Source organism: Cryptomeria japonica, chromosome 9 (assembly GCF_030272615.1).
Source record: "Cryptomeria japonica chromosome 9, Sugi_1.0, whole genome shotgun sequence".
Lineage (NCBI taxonomy): Eukaryota > Viridiplantae > Streptophyta > Pinopsida > Cupressales > Cupressaceae > Cryptomeria > Cryptomeria japonica.
The window spans coordinates 278,032,536-278,046,233 of NC_081413.1; the positions used below are offsets into that span (position 1 = coordinate 278,032,536).

Genomic DNA, 13,698 nt, shown 5'->3' on the forward strand with positions numbered 1-13,698 from the left:
GTGATAACATTCTCATCTTTGCAAAAGATGACCTTGACCTTCTCCTCCAACTCTTGAAGATTCACATTTGTCTCATCTTCAATCCTCCTGCCAAGAATAGAACATAACACCTCAAACACCTTGTCCTGAATCGGATGGATGACCTCCTCAACTTGATTGCATTTGGTACTAATGTCTTCGAAAAGAACTTCCTTCATCTGAAGTAGAGTTGACCACTGGAGTAAATTATGAGCTCCTCCATCCATTATCTTTTCTTGTGCTAGGATCTTCCTTGGTGTTTGCCTGATTACTTGCAGAACAGGAATGATAACATCTCTAGTGTGGGCAAAGGCGGCTACTGTTATCATTAGGTTGTGAATGATCTCAAGGACCTGGATAGCTCGATGGGTGGTCTGCATCATTCTTGTTGCGAACTCAATGGCAACGGTATGGGATTTGTCAATCCAAGAGCTCATAAGCTGGACCAAGCTCTTAACTCTTTTTGCCTCACCAACTGATTCAAGGGGAAGTGCTTGCACAGGAGATACTGCTGGATCCTGATGTCCCAAAGGCTGATTGAGATGGCTAAAGTAGCCTCTCCAAGCACCGACCTCTCGCTCAAGCTTTCTATTCTTTTCCATTTCTTCTCTAAGCTTGTCTTTAAGTGCCTCAAATGAATCAGTTGCCTCATCCAGTGTCTGCTCGGCTGTGAGTGGACCAAGCTCAAATGTTTCTACATCATACTCTTCTGCAAGGATTTCACCTTCGTACTTGTCCACTGCCGGTGTAGCTATCTGCAACTTCCTGGACCCTGTCTCATCTCTGATCATCTTGGACATCTTGGTGGCCTTCTTCCTTTCTGTTACTCCCTGAGAATTTCCTACAAGGCTCTCTAAGTCAATTACATTATCTTCATCTTCGATCACAATCACCCTTGTTAGCCTCTCCTTCAACCAATCTGGAATGGCGGATCTTGTCTCTCTAACTTGTATCTCTTTAGGCAATGGTTCTTCTTCTCGGAGAGGAGATGTCACTTCATCATTATTCTTGTCTTCGTGTAGCTCATTAACTTGAGGAGACTGACTTGATGAACGTTGAGACGCCTGCCCTTCTTCGTGTGTATCATTCTGTACCATTGATTCCATAGATTCCTCAACTTCAGGTACCCTCTTCTCTTGTCCTACATTCTGACTTGTCTTTTTTTCATGTTGAGAAGATGTATCGGATGAGCGATCTCGATTGGCCTCTGGCTTCTTCTTGGAGGGCTCTCTTTTCTTAGGTCTTTCTTTCCTCTTCGCACCTCTAGGATGGGGATTGCCTTCACTTACACTTCGAAGATTACCTTCACTTGTGCTTCTAGGATGAGGATTGCCTTCACTTACACTTGCTCCTTCTTCCCCTGGTCTTTCCTCCAAAGTAAAAGTCATAGGTATGTTCTGTTCTCTCAACTTTTAATGTTGCACATCAACCGATCTGCGAGTACGAGACAAAACTGGAGCCATCAAAGCTTTTAAGTCAAAAACCTCAGGTTCATTCCAATCTATCTTCATTGCTTTGTCTTCTCGGTCATAAGATGATTGGAGATGTCTGCCACTGTCCTGAGCTTGATCAACCACTCTGTAAACTTTGCATTTGCTGATGAAATCCAAAGGTAACCTGGAATGCATCTTTCTTTTCACTTCTAAATCATCTGAGAGATTCATCAAAAAGTCCTCTATCTGAAATTCGTGTTTCTACTTTGTACCAACTGTTTCTTCTATATACCCATAAGGACCAAAGTTCTCTCATAAGGCAAAGAACGAAAATGAATATAAGGCCAACTCTTTCTCTGCATCATCCATGGCTAGAGCATTAGGACATACCTCAACTGAATTCCCTAGTATGATAGGCACAGGAATTCCATTTCCATGCCTGTGTCTGAATGCCTTTGCATAAGCTGCCAACTGCCTAGTCACCTCAAGTAACACTATCCTGTCTGTCGGATATCTTGGCAACATATATGGAGGTGAAGGACACCCATGAACTCTAATATATGTAAACTTCTGGAATTGGATAAACCAAGCACCATACCTCTTCACAAGCTCCTGCGCATCTTGAGATAGCCGATTGTGAATCCCGCCTTGCAATGTCCTGGTGATGTTCATCGTGAAGGTGACTAACTTGTAGTCACTTCCAGGTGGATGATGCAAATGGACATAAGAATCACAAACTCTGACTTCTCCTGGTCCTCTTCCGATCACTCCTCTGTGAGGTAGTCCTGCATATTCAAAACTCCTGATCAAGGCGTATACGATGTACGAGCTCATGTGGAATGATTTGGTAGCCTTCAGTCTTCTTAACTGCACATCCAAGCAATGGCTAATAATTCTAGCCCAATGAATTGTCCCTTTTCCTTGAACTATCACTTGGATGAAGTAGAACATCCACTTCTCAAAATAGAAGGCTTGGGGAGCTCCCGTAACTCGATTGAGTAAGGTTATCAAATCTCTGTACTCCTCCTGGAAGTCGATCCTATGTGGTGTGTTGGGAATCTTGCTCAGGCGAGGACGACTTTTGAGTAACCAATTCTTATTGATGATGCTCAAGCAAGTGTCTGGATCATCTTCGTACATGGACCTAGCTCCTTCTAAGCTTTTGTAAATCATATCTTTATGTTCTGGAAGATGAAGAGCCTCACTTATAGCCTCCTCTGAAAGGTAAGCCAAAGTGTTTCCTTCCTTGGACACGATTGATCTTGATTGTGGGTTATAATGGCAGGCGCACTCGATCATCAGCTCATGGCACTGCACTGTTGGAGGGAAACCGGCCGCCTTGATAATGCCACTTTCAATTATTCTCCTTGCGACAGGTGATGGCTTTCCAATGTAAGGGACCTCTCGAAACTTCTTCACACTGAAGTTTCCCAAGTTGGTATCTCCAATGTTGCTCCATTTTGACACGATCTTGGTCTCCAATTCTTCATTCCTTTGATCTTCCTTCATGAGAGCTGGATGACTAGTGGATGCTCCTGCCTTTGGGGTCGCCATCTTGACACCTACACAACATTTCATAATGAGCAATATACTTTGCAACGTAGGAATATAGACTAGATTTTAAGTTTTAAATTTAGGAAACTTCATGATAAATCTTTGAATTATCATTTCCTAAATATAACTATGCAATTCGAAATTCAAAATTCAAAATTTCAACATTAAACTAGGAAGATCTCACCATACCTCCACTTGAGAACTAACTCTAAGAAATGATGCAAAATTAGGCAAGTTCGCTAGGCAAAATGTGGGTCGAAGTCTTCAAAATGCGCTTCCTTTATCAACTTCACCACCTCTAGCCTTCAATAAAATTCGCTCCTCTTAAATCAAATTTCGCACTCCTCCTTGTTCTTCCAAATCGCACTTTGAATGAATGGATGAATGATGGATTAACATTGCTCAAAATACCCCTACTATATAGGCGCTCACCACCTCATTCCTTATAGGCCGACTTGGTGAAAATAGACCAAAAATAAATAAAAAATTAATAAAAGAAGAGGCCGACTTTATAAAATGTATTAAAATGATACCCCAAGCGCTCTATCTTTTATTTTAAATTAATAATAATTAATTTCAAAAGGCCTTAATAATAATAAAAAACGATTTTCTAAGGCTTAAATTAATTATTAAATATCAACGCACCCTTATTAAATGCCAATTTAATTAAAATATTTCAAGGTTTTAGCGAATTTGGCATTTAATGCGAGTTGTTTGAAGTAAGTGCTCAAGCATGGGAAAATAATGGACCTCAATAACATCGCTCTGGTCCCTTGGAGAGGGGCAGGAGCGATCATGTACTTTAGACCTTGCATTTCTCGTTTTTACGTTCAAAACCTCACCTTTGGCGTCCAAAATGGCATTTTTGTTTGGAATTTTGAGTTTAATCCATGTGATCTTTGGAAGGAGCTTGCCTTAAAGCATTTTCGCCCTGGTCCCTTGGAGAGGGACAGGAGCGATTTTTGTCTTTTGTCCTTGATCTTTATCTTCCAAATTGCCAATTCATGTTGCGGGGCAATCAATGATCTTCATTGTTCGTTCTATGCATGTTCAACTCGCTTTCTCAAGACAAAATGAGCTCTTCCAAGGATTTTCGCCCTGGTCCTCTAGTGAAGGACAGGAGCGATTTTTGTTTTTGAGCCTAGGATTGTTGATTCTTGGGGTCAATTCCTTGTCCATCATTTTCGAAAGGCATTTCCCATCTTGTATTACCTTGTCTTGGCGTGGCTTTGGAGGAAAATTGTTGGTTTTATAGAAATCGCCCTGGTCCTCTAGTGAAGGACAGGAGCGATTTTTAGTTTATTGCACAATCTCCTAACCACATCAATATCTAATTACCTTCAAGGCATAAAACATGATTCTCCATTCTATCTTGAGTCTTAGAAACGAAAGTAGCATTCCAAAACGTTAGGCTATTAGGCAAATTTGAAGATTTTGCTCTGGTCCCTTGGTGAGGGACAGGAGCGCCCTAGCCATTTTTCATCGAATTTTGTGGTCTTTGTAACTTCATTCTTCCTTGAAGCACTTTAAATATCATTCCAATCTTGTGCCTTGGCCTGGATTCGTCCAAATTTGGAGGGGGAGGCTAGATAATGTGTTTTTCGCCCTGGTCCCTTGGAGAGGGACAGGAGCGCCTTGGCAATTATGAGCTTACTTATGCTTTGCTAACTTTCAAAATTATCTTCAATGGATTGATTACGTCCTTCATTCATCTCAAACATGAAACTTGCTTTTCCTTTGCCAGAAGTTTGTCTTGTGAGAAAATCACTCTGGTCCCTTGGAGAGGGACAGGAGCGCCTATTGCAACTTGGGTTGATTCTCTCCTTTGTAGGCCACTCAAGTTATATTCAACGAATAAAACATACTTCTCTTGACCTCTTCAAATCGCGAAATCACTTAAATCTTGTGAGGATAATGCAAATTCGGAATTCAAGCTCCGGTCCTTCAGTGAGGGACAAATCTTTTCACTTTTCATTTCAAATTTCCTTTGCTGGGGAAGATATCATCTTTTACAGGCTATGAACAAGAGCCCAAATCCTGAAAAGGTCCAAAAAGGTGTATACAAAGAAAATCGCTCTGGTCCCTTGGTGAGGGACAGGAGCGAATTCATCTTGCTAGGCAAAAAGTTCAACCTTTCATTGCTTTTGACTAAGTCTGGGTGTTCTATCATGTTGATTTCATCCATCATTGTATCCTTGGCGCTTCAATTTGACCAATCAAGGCCAAGAATGACCTAAGTAAACCATTTCGCCTTGGTCCTTCAGTAGAGGATAGGAGCGAATTCACCTTAAACCTTCAAATTTCATTATTTTCAAACCTTCAAAATCCTCAAAATCTTCAATTCACGTCCAATTATCTCCCCTGGAGACCCTGCACAAAACAATTAAAGGAAGTTAGAGACAAATATGCACTAAATAACATTTTCGCCTTGGTCCCTGGGAGAGGGACAGGGGCGATTTCACCTTTTTAAGTTAAAATACCCACAATTTAAATCTTCAAATCACTTCATCATGCAGGGTTAGGTCATCTTCAAGGCCAGGATCAGTTATCTTGCTTCCAAAATTTGGTCAAAATTTACCCAGACAAAATGTACAATTCCATCCCCAGGATGCTAGCACTTAGACAAAAGAAATCGAATTTGCCTCAAAATCCTGATTAGACCTAACCTGAGACATACCTGACTTCCTGATAGGCCCATCCTATTTCAAAATTTGCAATCTTCGGGAGGATGCTTAATAATCTTTCAAAATTTGACTGGACTCGGCTTGAAAATATCCAAAAGAAACCCCTAAGGCTTAACCCTAGTCCAGACGACTCACCCACTTACTCAAAGACCCTAAAAGCAGAGAGAAGAACAGGCAAAACAGAAGCAAAAAGAGGGGGTCCCCATTTTAATGGGGCGATGTTAGGGATGGTGTTGACATGGGACCGCATAGGTCTGAGTGAATTAGTTCTAAAATAACTTTTGATTTGTGCTCGCTTGAGGGAAAAGAAACTTTCACATTCTTTCCCAAGGCACATCCTTTGCAAATGCTTGTGTGTTCAGATTTTAGTTGGGGCAGTCCTGAAGTAATCTTCTTTATGTTGGATAGAGCACTATATCTTAGGTGTCCTAATCTTTTGTGCCATAATTCATTATTATTTGAAACTTCAAGATTTAGTGCTTCCTTTTGATCACTGCATAGTTTGTATAGGCTACCATCTCTTGAACCTACTGTTATGGCATTTTTGATATTTGTATTTTTAGGCCAGAGTAGAACTTTATCTTCATTGAAGGTAACCCGATATCCTTGATTAGCTAGGCCTGAGATTGAGACTAGATTTCTTTTTATTCTAGGTACAAACAGAACATCCTTTAATTGTAGAGATACTCCATTTCTTAGTTTGATAGTATAGGTCGCAATTCCTTTCACAGGATATGTGGAGTTATCTCCAATAGTAACCTGTTCACTTGAGTGCCCGTTAAGTGTTTCAAACTGATTTCTGAATCCAGTTATATGCCTTGATGCTCCACTGTCTACGATCCAAGTGTTTTTATTTGTATTTATTTCGCTTGATAGGGCTAAGAAGAAAAGTGAGTTTTCTCCTTTGACTTCGGCTAGACTAGCTTGTGTTTTCTTCCTTTCTGGACAATTCCTGTGAGTGTGCCCATATTTGTCGCATTTGTAACACTGAATTTTAGACATATCTCTTTTCTGATGGTTTTTATTTCCTCTCTTCCGTTTGGAGAACTTTTTCTTTTTGTTGAAGGTATTTGTATTAAGTGCTTGGAATTCTCCTTCTTTATTTGTCCCTAATCCTCTTGAGATTAGTCGAGATTCCTCTTGAATGCACTCATTCTTAAGTTGTTCAAATTTGGGTAAGGGGGGTGTTCTGCTAATACATTGAATGTAGGATTCCCATGAAATTGGTAATCCTCTTAGGGCTATGAGAGAGATTTCTTGATCATCTACCTCATTTCCAATAGTTTGTAATTGGTCTTTTACTTCAGATATCCTTGAAAAGTATGTAGATATTGTATCATCTTTATTCATCTTTATGTTTAAAAGTTGTTGTTTCAAGGTTAACATTCTGCTCGCATTGTTAACTTCATATGTATTTTTAATGGTTTTAAATACTTCATATGCTTTAGGCAGTCTGGCTATAGATGGAAGAATATGATCTTTGACTGAGTCAATAATTATTTTCTTTGCTTTATTATTACGCCTTTTCGAGGTAGATTTCTTTGGTTCATCATTTGGCATGTCTAGATTTTCTTCTATGTAAGACTCTAATTCTAGTTCTTCAAGAATGGCAATGATTCGTATCTTCCAGGAAACGAAGTTGGAGGCTCCTTCGAGTCTATCTTCCACTCTCATATTACTTGACATTTTGAATATTTTCTTAGTCGGATATATCCTCTGCGTATATAGCCTCTGCGTTGATTTGTTATTTACTTCCGATAAATGCTTATGAGTAATATGGCTGTCTAATTTATTCTCTTAATATGCTGGCTCTGATACCATGTTGTGAAATATGGATCGAAGAATAATGACAGCGATTCTGGAAGACTGATTGCCGTGAGTTATTGATCGTCTCCATCATTGAATCCGGTTTAAATACAAGAGGAAAGGTTGCCTCCGTAGGGACATGTCCATACGTGGCAACTGCCACGTATGGACATGTCCCTACGGAGGCAACCGTTCATAACAATTAGTTTGTTTATGTATGTTTAATTTCCAAACTGTATGCTCTGTTAATATATCACTAATTGTTATGAATGGTTGCCTCCGTAGGGACATGTCCATACGTGGCAACTGCCACGTATGGACATGTTCCTACGGAGGCAACCGTTCATAACAATTAGTTTGTTTATGTTTAATTTCCAAACTGTATGCTCTGTTAATATATCACTCTCCAGATAATAACTGCCACGTATGGACATGTCCCTACGGAGGCAACCGTTCATAACAATTAGTTTGTTTATGTATGTTTAATTTCCAAACTGTATGCTCTGTTAATATATCACTAATTGTTATGAACGGTTGCCTCCGTAGGGACATGTCCATACGTGGCAATGGACATGTTCCTACGGAGGCAACCGTTCATAACAATTAGTTTGTTTATGTTTAATTTCCAAACTGTATGCTCTGTTAATATATCACTCTCCAGATAATAACTGATTTACCATTAGTTAGATTCATGAGGGCTATGTCTTAACAGGTTCGATGGAAGGATCTGTCTCCAAAAGATGCCACATTGAAGGGAGAATAGGTTCTTCAACACCCAAATCTGCAATTGCTTTAGGACAAACAATTTAGGGAAGGGAGTACTATAATGTCTCCATCTTTGGAGTGAGTGTTTGGTGAAGACCCTTAGCCTATTTGATTCTTGTAGGCTAACTGGGAATTTGGTAAGGGAATATTTAATAAATTATATTAAGTTGTCTTAAATTATTATTTTATGGGCATTAATTATTTTTACAAAGTTGAACATTTTATGGAAATGACTTATTTTGGGACTCAAAAAGAGAACTAAAATAAAGAAGTCACTTCATGGAGAAATAAAATGTAATTATCGAACATTCAAATGGAGAGTATGAAAGGGATTAGTAAAGGAGAATTTCATATCTTCTGGTAAATACATTTTGTTTTTTAAAAGTTTGGGTATATTGCTCCAGCTGAAACCATAGGATGAAAGCAGTAAGGGAAATATAGTTTCAGAGAATTTTTTTTTTCCTATACAACGAGTGGATTCAATTAAAGTTCGCCATTGCGTGGAAAGATTGACCATAAAAGGAAAATTGAAATCAAATTTCAATTTATTGGAGACTGGACGAGTTATTTGTATTACTAGTGTCAGCTGCTAATTTTAAGGAATCCACGTTACAGTAGTAAGGAGTCTTTACATGCTTATTATTTCTGATATGATATTGTTGGGTTTATTTTATGTTCTCCTTGCCGTCAAACTTCAAGTATAAGAGGCATGAGTAGTAGGTTAAGCATGGAATGACCAGCTGGTCACAAGTTGGGTGTGTTTAAATACTTTTAATGATTTCTGTGAATTTTGGGAACAATAGTCATTAAACCCACCAGACATGTCATTTCTAGCTGCTGCTGATATCAGCCCTCTACCTTCCAAGTCGCAAAGTCTTATATCAAGTCTCAAGATAAAAGGGACACGATTCAATGAGAACAAAGGCACCTTTTGGAATGACGTGGAGGTGAATACAGTAAAGGTTTAGATAAACATCTTTAATGATATCTGCCTGTTGTTACCTTGGTTGGAGGTCATGGAGGCTTTAGGACTAGACATGGATTGTTTTAAGCCTGGTCGGTTCACTTCAACAGATGATTTAATTGGAACGCTGAATGCAGCAGGTGAAGAGGGTTAGAAGAATAACTTCATGCTCATAATCTGAGGTTAGAGATTGAGCTCTTTGAAGCTTTTGTCATGACCTGTAAATGTTTTATGGAAAATGAATATTGAATGTTTAGTTCATTTCTGTGAAATGTTTATTCCATTTTCTTTATGCTTGCAGTGCACTCTGTGAAATATTTAACCCCAAAAAATTGAAGGAAAAAACTAGACTGGTTCTTAACATTTGCTGTCAAAGAAATACAATAGAAATCCTACATATTAGAAAGTTTTTGAAGTATATAAAATTTTGCAAACCTTTCCTTTTCATACGTAAGAGTATAATATTTTATTATTGGATAAAAAACATGGACATTACTTTTCAATACATTTGTGCACCTACAATAAGTTTAGGAAATGTCAAGGACTGGACAGATCTAGTCTTTCAAAACTAGTGGAAAAAATGATGAATTGGGAAAGAGTAAGTTTTCTCTCAAGAAGCATGGGACAATTTAGATGATAGGTTTTTATAGATTGCCTGTGTTGATAGGTCACGTTTTAAGTCAGTTACAAAATGGTCCCATGCTGCTTATGGCTTAATTTTATTAGGCTCAGGTGGTCCCATGCAATTTTATAATATCTACAATGTATAATTTGGAATCTCTTCCTATTTTAGTGGAGCTGTTGTAGTTTAATATTTGAAAATTGAGATGTAGGTGAAGAGATTGTGCTGAAGTTATGCAGCCACTGCTTAACCATAAATGTTTCATGTGGCTGCACATGTTATATTCCCTCTCTCTCTCTCAATTCACTGTTAGATTTAATCTTAAATACGTAATAATTAAAAAAATTATAATCTGGTAACTGCTTGAAATAAGCATGAAAAGAAAAATCATGGGACCACTGGTTACATAAAAATCTCCTAAAAACTTTGGGCAGTTCCTGCTTAAAAGAAGCTAAGCAGTTGCATGGAACCTCGCTGTTAGTTGTAACTCAATAATGCATGCTGTGATAAATTACATTGCCTTCCTGCCATGCACATTCAGCCTCTTGGAAGGCATCGGAACTTAAGGAGATACCTTGGCATTTGTGGGAAGTTTCATTCTTCCTTTTTGCACGGATGCATATAATTTATTTATACTGCAACAGTGATGTGTTGGTTTCTTCAAGTATGTTTATATGTGCAGCCAGTTGAACCAGCATTTCCTGTTGTTTGTTAATGTTTGTTCTTTTGCTATTTGAAGAACTAGAGTCCACAACAAATTCCTACTGTTGTGCTTTTTTCAATTATTTGTTTTTGCTATCACAGAAGCAACTTATATAATCAAGCTATATTACTGGCATCATCCATTCTTTTAGTGGGATGTCTGTGTACATGAAGCAAAGTAGACACGAGAGTGGGCAAAGAGAAGTAGAAGACATGAGAAGACAATTGTAGTGTTTGTCTCTATTGTTGTTTTTAGTCCATTGTGTCTGATCATTCCTTGAGGCATGCAAATAATGGTGCGATGCCAGATTGTCATTCCAATCTGTGCAATCCGATTTAGTGCCAACGTCAGATACTCGGTTGAAGCAGCCCCAACTATGGATACCAGTCATCAAACCTGTATTTTTTTTATTATTATTTTGAGAAGACAAGTTGAGTGTCTTCATATACCTGCTAGAAGAGATGGAAGGACATACGAATGGATGCGTCTCATCTCCTTTAATTATTATCATTAACTAATGACATTACCCTGATTACCTAATAATCCATTCTTCACATAGCCGGCAGTATATTAATGCTGTCGATATTTGCTTTAGAGAATCGATGAGAAAGACATCTCCCGCCGATATTACATCAACACTCCCTCTTATCTAGGGAGAGATCTTTCCAGATATTCATGTCATGGAGTCTCTCAACATGACACCGACAATGGCTACACCCATTTGTGGAAAACGGGTTTATCACGGAGTCTGTCAACGTGATAACGTCATGGAGTCACTCAACATAACGTCCTCCATGGCTACTCCCATGTGTGGAAAAGAATATGTGCACAAGTGCCCATCATGGAGTCACTCAACGTGATGTTGTCATGGAGTTTCTCAACGTGACTTTCACCATGGCTACTCCCATGCGTGGAAAGAAACACACGTACAAGTGCCTATCATGGAGTCTCTCAATGTGATGTTGTCATGGAGTCTCTCAACACGACGTCCACCATAGCTACTCCCATGTGTGGAAAAAGACACAAGTACAAAGAGTGCATCATGGAGTCTCTCAACATGATTTTGTCATGGAGTCTCTCAACATGACATCCACCATGGCTACTCCTAGGTGGTGGAAAGAACCACATCTTCGTCTCAAAGATGGACAAGGGCTTTCACCTTGAATTTCTCCGTCTCGGAGAAAGATGCATTAGCAAGGGCTTTCACCTCAAATTTCTCCGTCTTAGAGAAAAATGCATTAACAACAGATAACACAGATCATTGATGCTGAGCCTCCCTCTATTAAGGGCTTCAAGTACTAGTATCAACCTCCTGACCTTCTCGTTTAAGGTTGCCTTTGTTGGTTTGTCTGAATGTTAATTCCTCCTTTTCGAAGAAACTGATCGTAAAGACAATTAGTAGAGGTTCTTCCTCTTTGAGTGATGTCTCCAGTTTATCTCTTTAGCTTGCGTGAATTCCTCATAGGATGCCTCAAGCTCTTCCTCCCTTGAATTCCTTAGGTAGTCTCTCATCATCTTTTGCTCCTCGATCCGTCTTGCAACATTGAGACTCTGTCTCCAATAACAACAGTTTCACCAATGACTATGCTTGTGCCATGATCGAGTAAAATACCCTTGCCAATACGAGCAGCTGAACAGAAACCAAGTGATACTTCTTCTAAGTTATATGATTCTGCATGCATCAAAACCTCCTGGATGCTTATCCATAGCAAAGACCTCACTGTTGCGGCTTTGCAACGCCAAAGCTAATTCTTGTTGATCTCGATTCCACAATGCATGTGCAACACGATACAATTGTAAAGCATGATAACCCTTCAGATACAATAGAGCCCAACTGTATGATCTGCAAGAAGGGTTTTTGTCCTTAACACCCTGCACATCCAATCGTATTGTCTTCTGAATATCAGCATCATTTGTGAACACATCATCAAATATATCCATTAACTATGTTTTTTCAAGTCGTGCCATTAGAGCTCCTTCGCTGTCCTTGGGACTCATAATTTTAGCTGGATTCCAGACGTTGATGGTGCCATCGCTCATGCCACCGACAATTACTCCAAAAGCATATTCGAGTCCATGCCATAACACACGAGTGTCCATGGCCTTGAATTTCCCAACTCTCGCCCTTCCAGTCAACAACGCCCGCCTTTGGATCTCGCCCCATTTGACAGCTTCCCATCACGGGTGTCCATGGCTGCCCGATCTTATTACCCTCTCTGTGTTTGTCCATTGTGTTACAGGAAGCTACCTTCCCATAAACTCCTCAATCTCTTCATGATTGGCACCACATATGCTGAAATGAAGGCTATTGCTCCGATGTGTCCCCACCTCAGTTGCCCCTGGCGGCAATGAGGATTCTCACGGCCTGGGCGAGCCCTTCAGTGAGATTTTGTCGGTCACCATTGCAGATCTGGTACTCAATTTCTCTTTCCGCTATTTCCATGCTGCTGCTTCAAGGCTTGTTTGTCTGTGATGGCAGCCTGCTGCCTACTTCCCTAGGCGTGAATCCCATGAGCACTATTCAGTCGATTGCTCTGTGTATCAAATTATATCGTTCAATCCTTAGATAGGAATTCTGTGAATGAAATGCCGCCGATGCCGCAGACCATGATACCCGCCAATAAAGGGGTCTTAAATTCACTTTTCTCTACCAATCTGTCATCGCCTGCTCTGATACCATGTTGTTTTTAGTCCATTGTGTCTGAGCATTCCTGGAGGCATACAAATAATGGTGCGATGCCAGATTGTCATTCCAATCTGTGCAATCCGATTTAGTGCCAACGTCAGATACTCGGTTGAAGCAGCCCCAACTATGGATGCCAGTCATCAAACCTGTATTTTTTTTATTATTATCTTGAGAAGACAAGTCGAGTGTCTTCATATACCTGCGAGAAGAGATGGAAGGACATACAAATGGATGCGTCTCATCTCTTTTAATTATTATCATTAACTAATGACATTACCCCAATTACCTAATAATCCATTCGATTACCTAATAATCCATTCTTCATATTGCCGGCAGTATATTACTGCTGTCGATATTGCTTTAGAGAATCAGTGGGAAAGACATCTCCTGTCGATATTTCATCAACATTATGACGTCTAACCTTTCAAATACCTGGTTTAGCACTTCACTTCTATGGTTTGGA

At 39.5% G+C, this 13,698-nt stretch overlaps 1 protein-coding gene across 12 annotated transcripts in view; it reads left to right on the top strand.

Moving 5' to 3' along the window:
• Positions 1-13,698, top strand: part of LOC131046591 (pre-mRNA cleavage factor Im 25 kDa subunit 2) — a 107,058-nt gene that overhangs the window by 44,115 nt on the left and 49,245 nt on the right. The gene's annotated exons all lie outside the window — the stretch shown is intronic.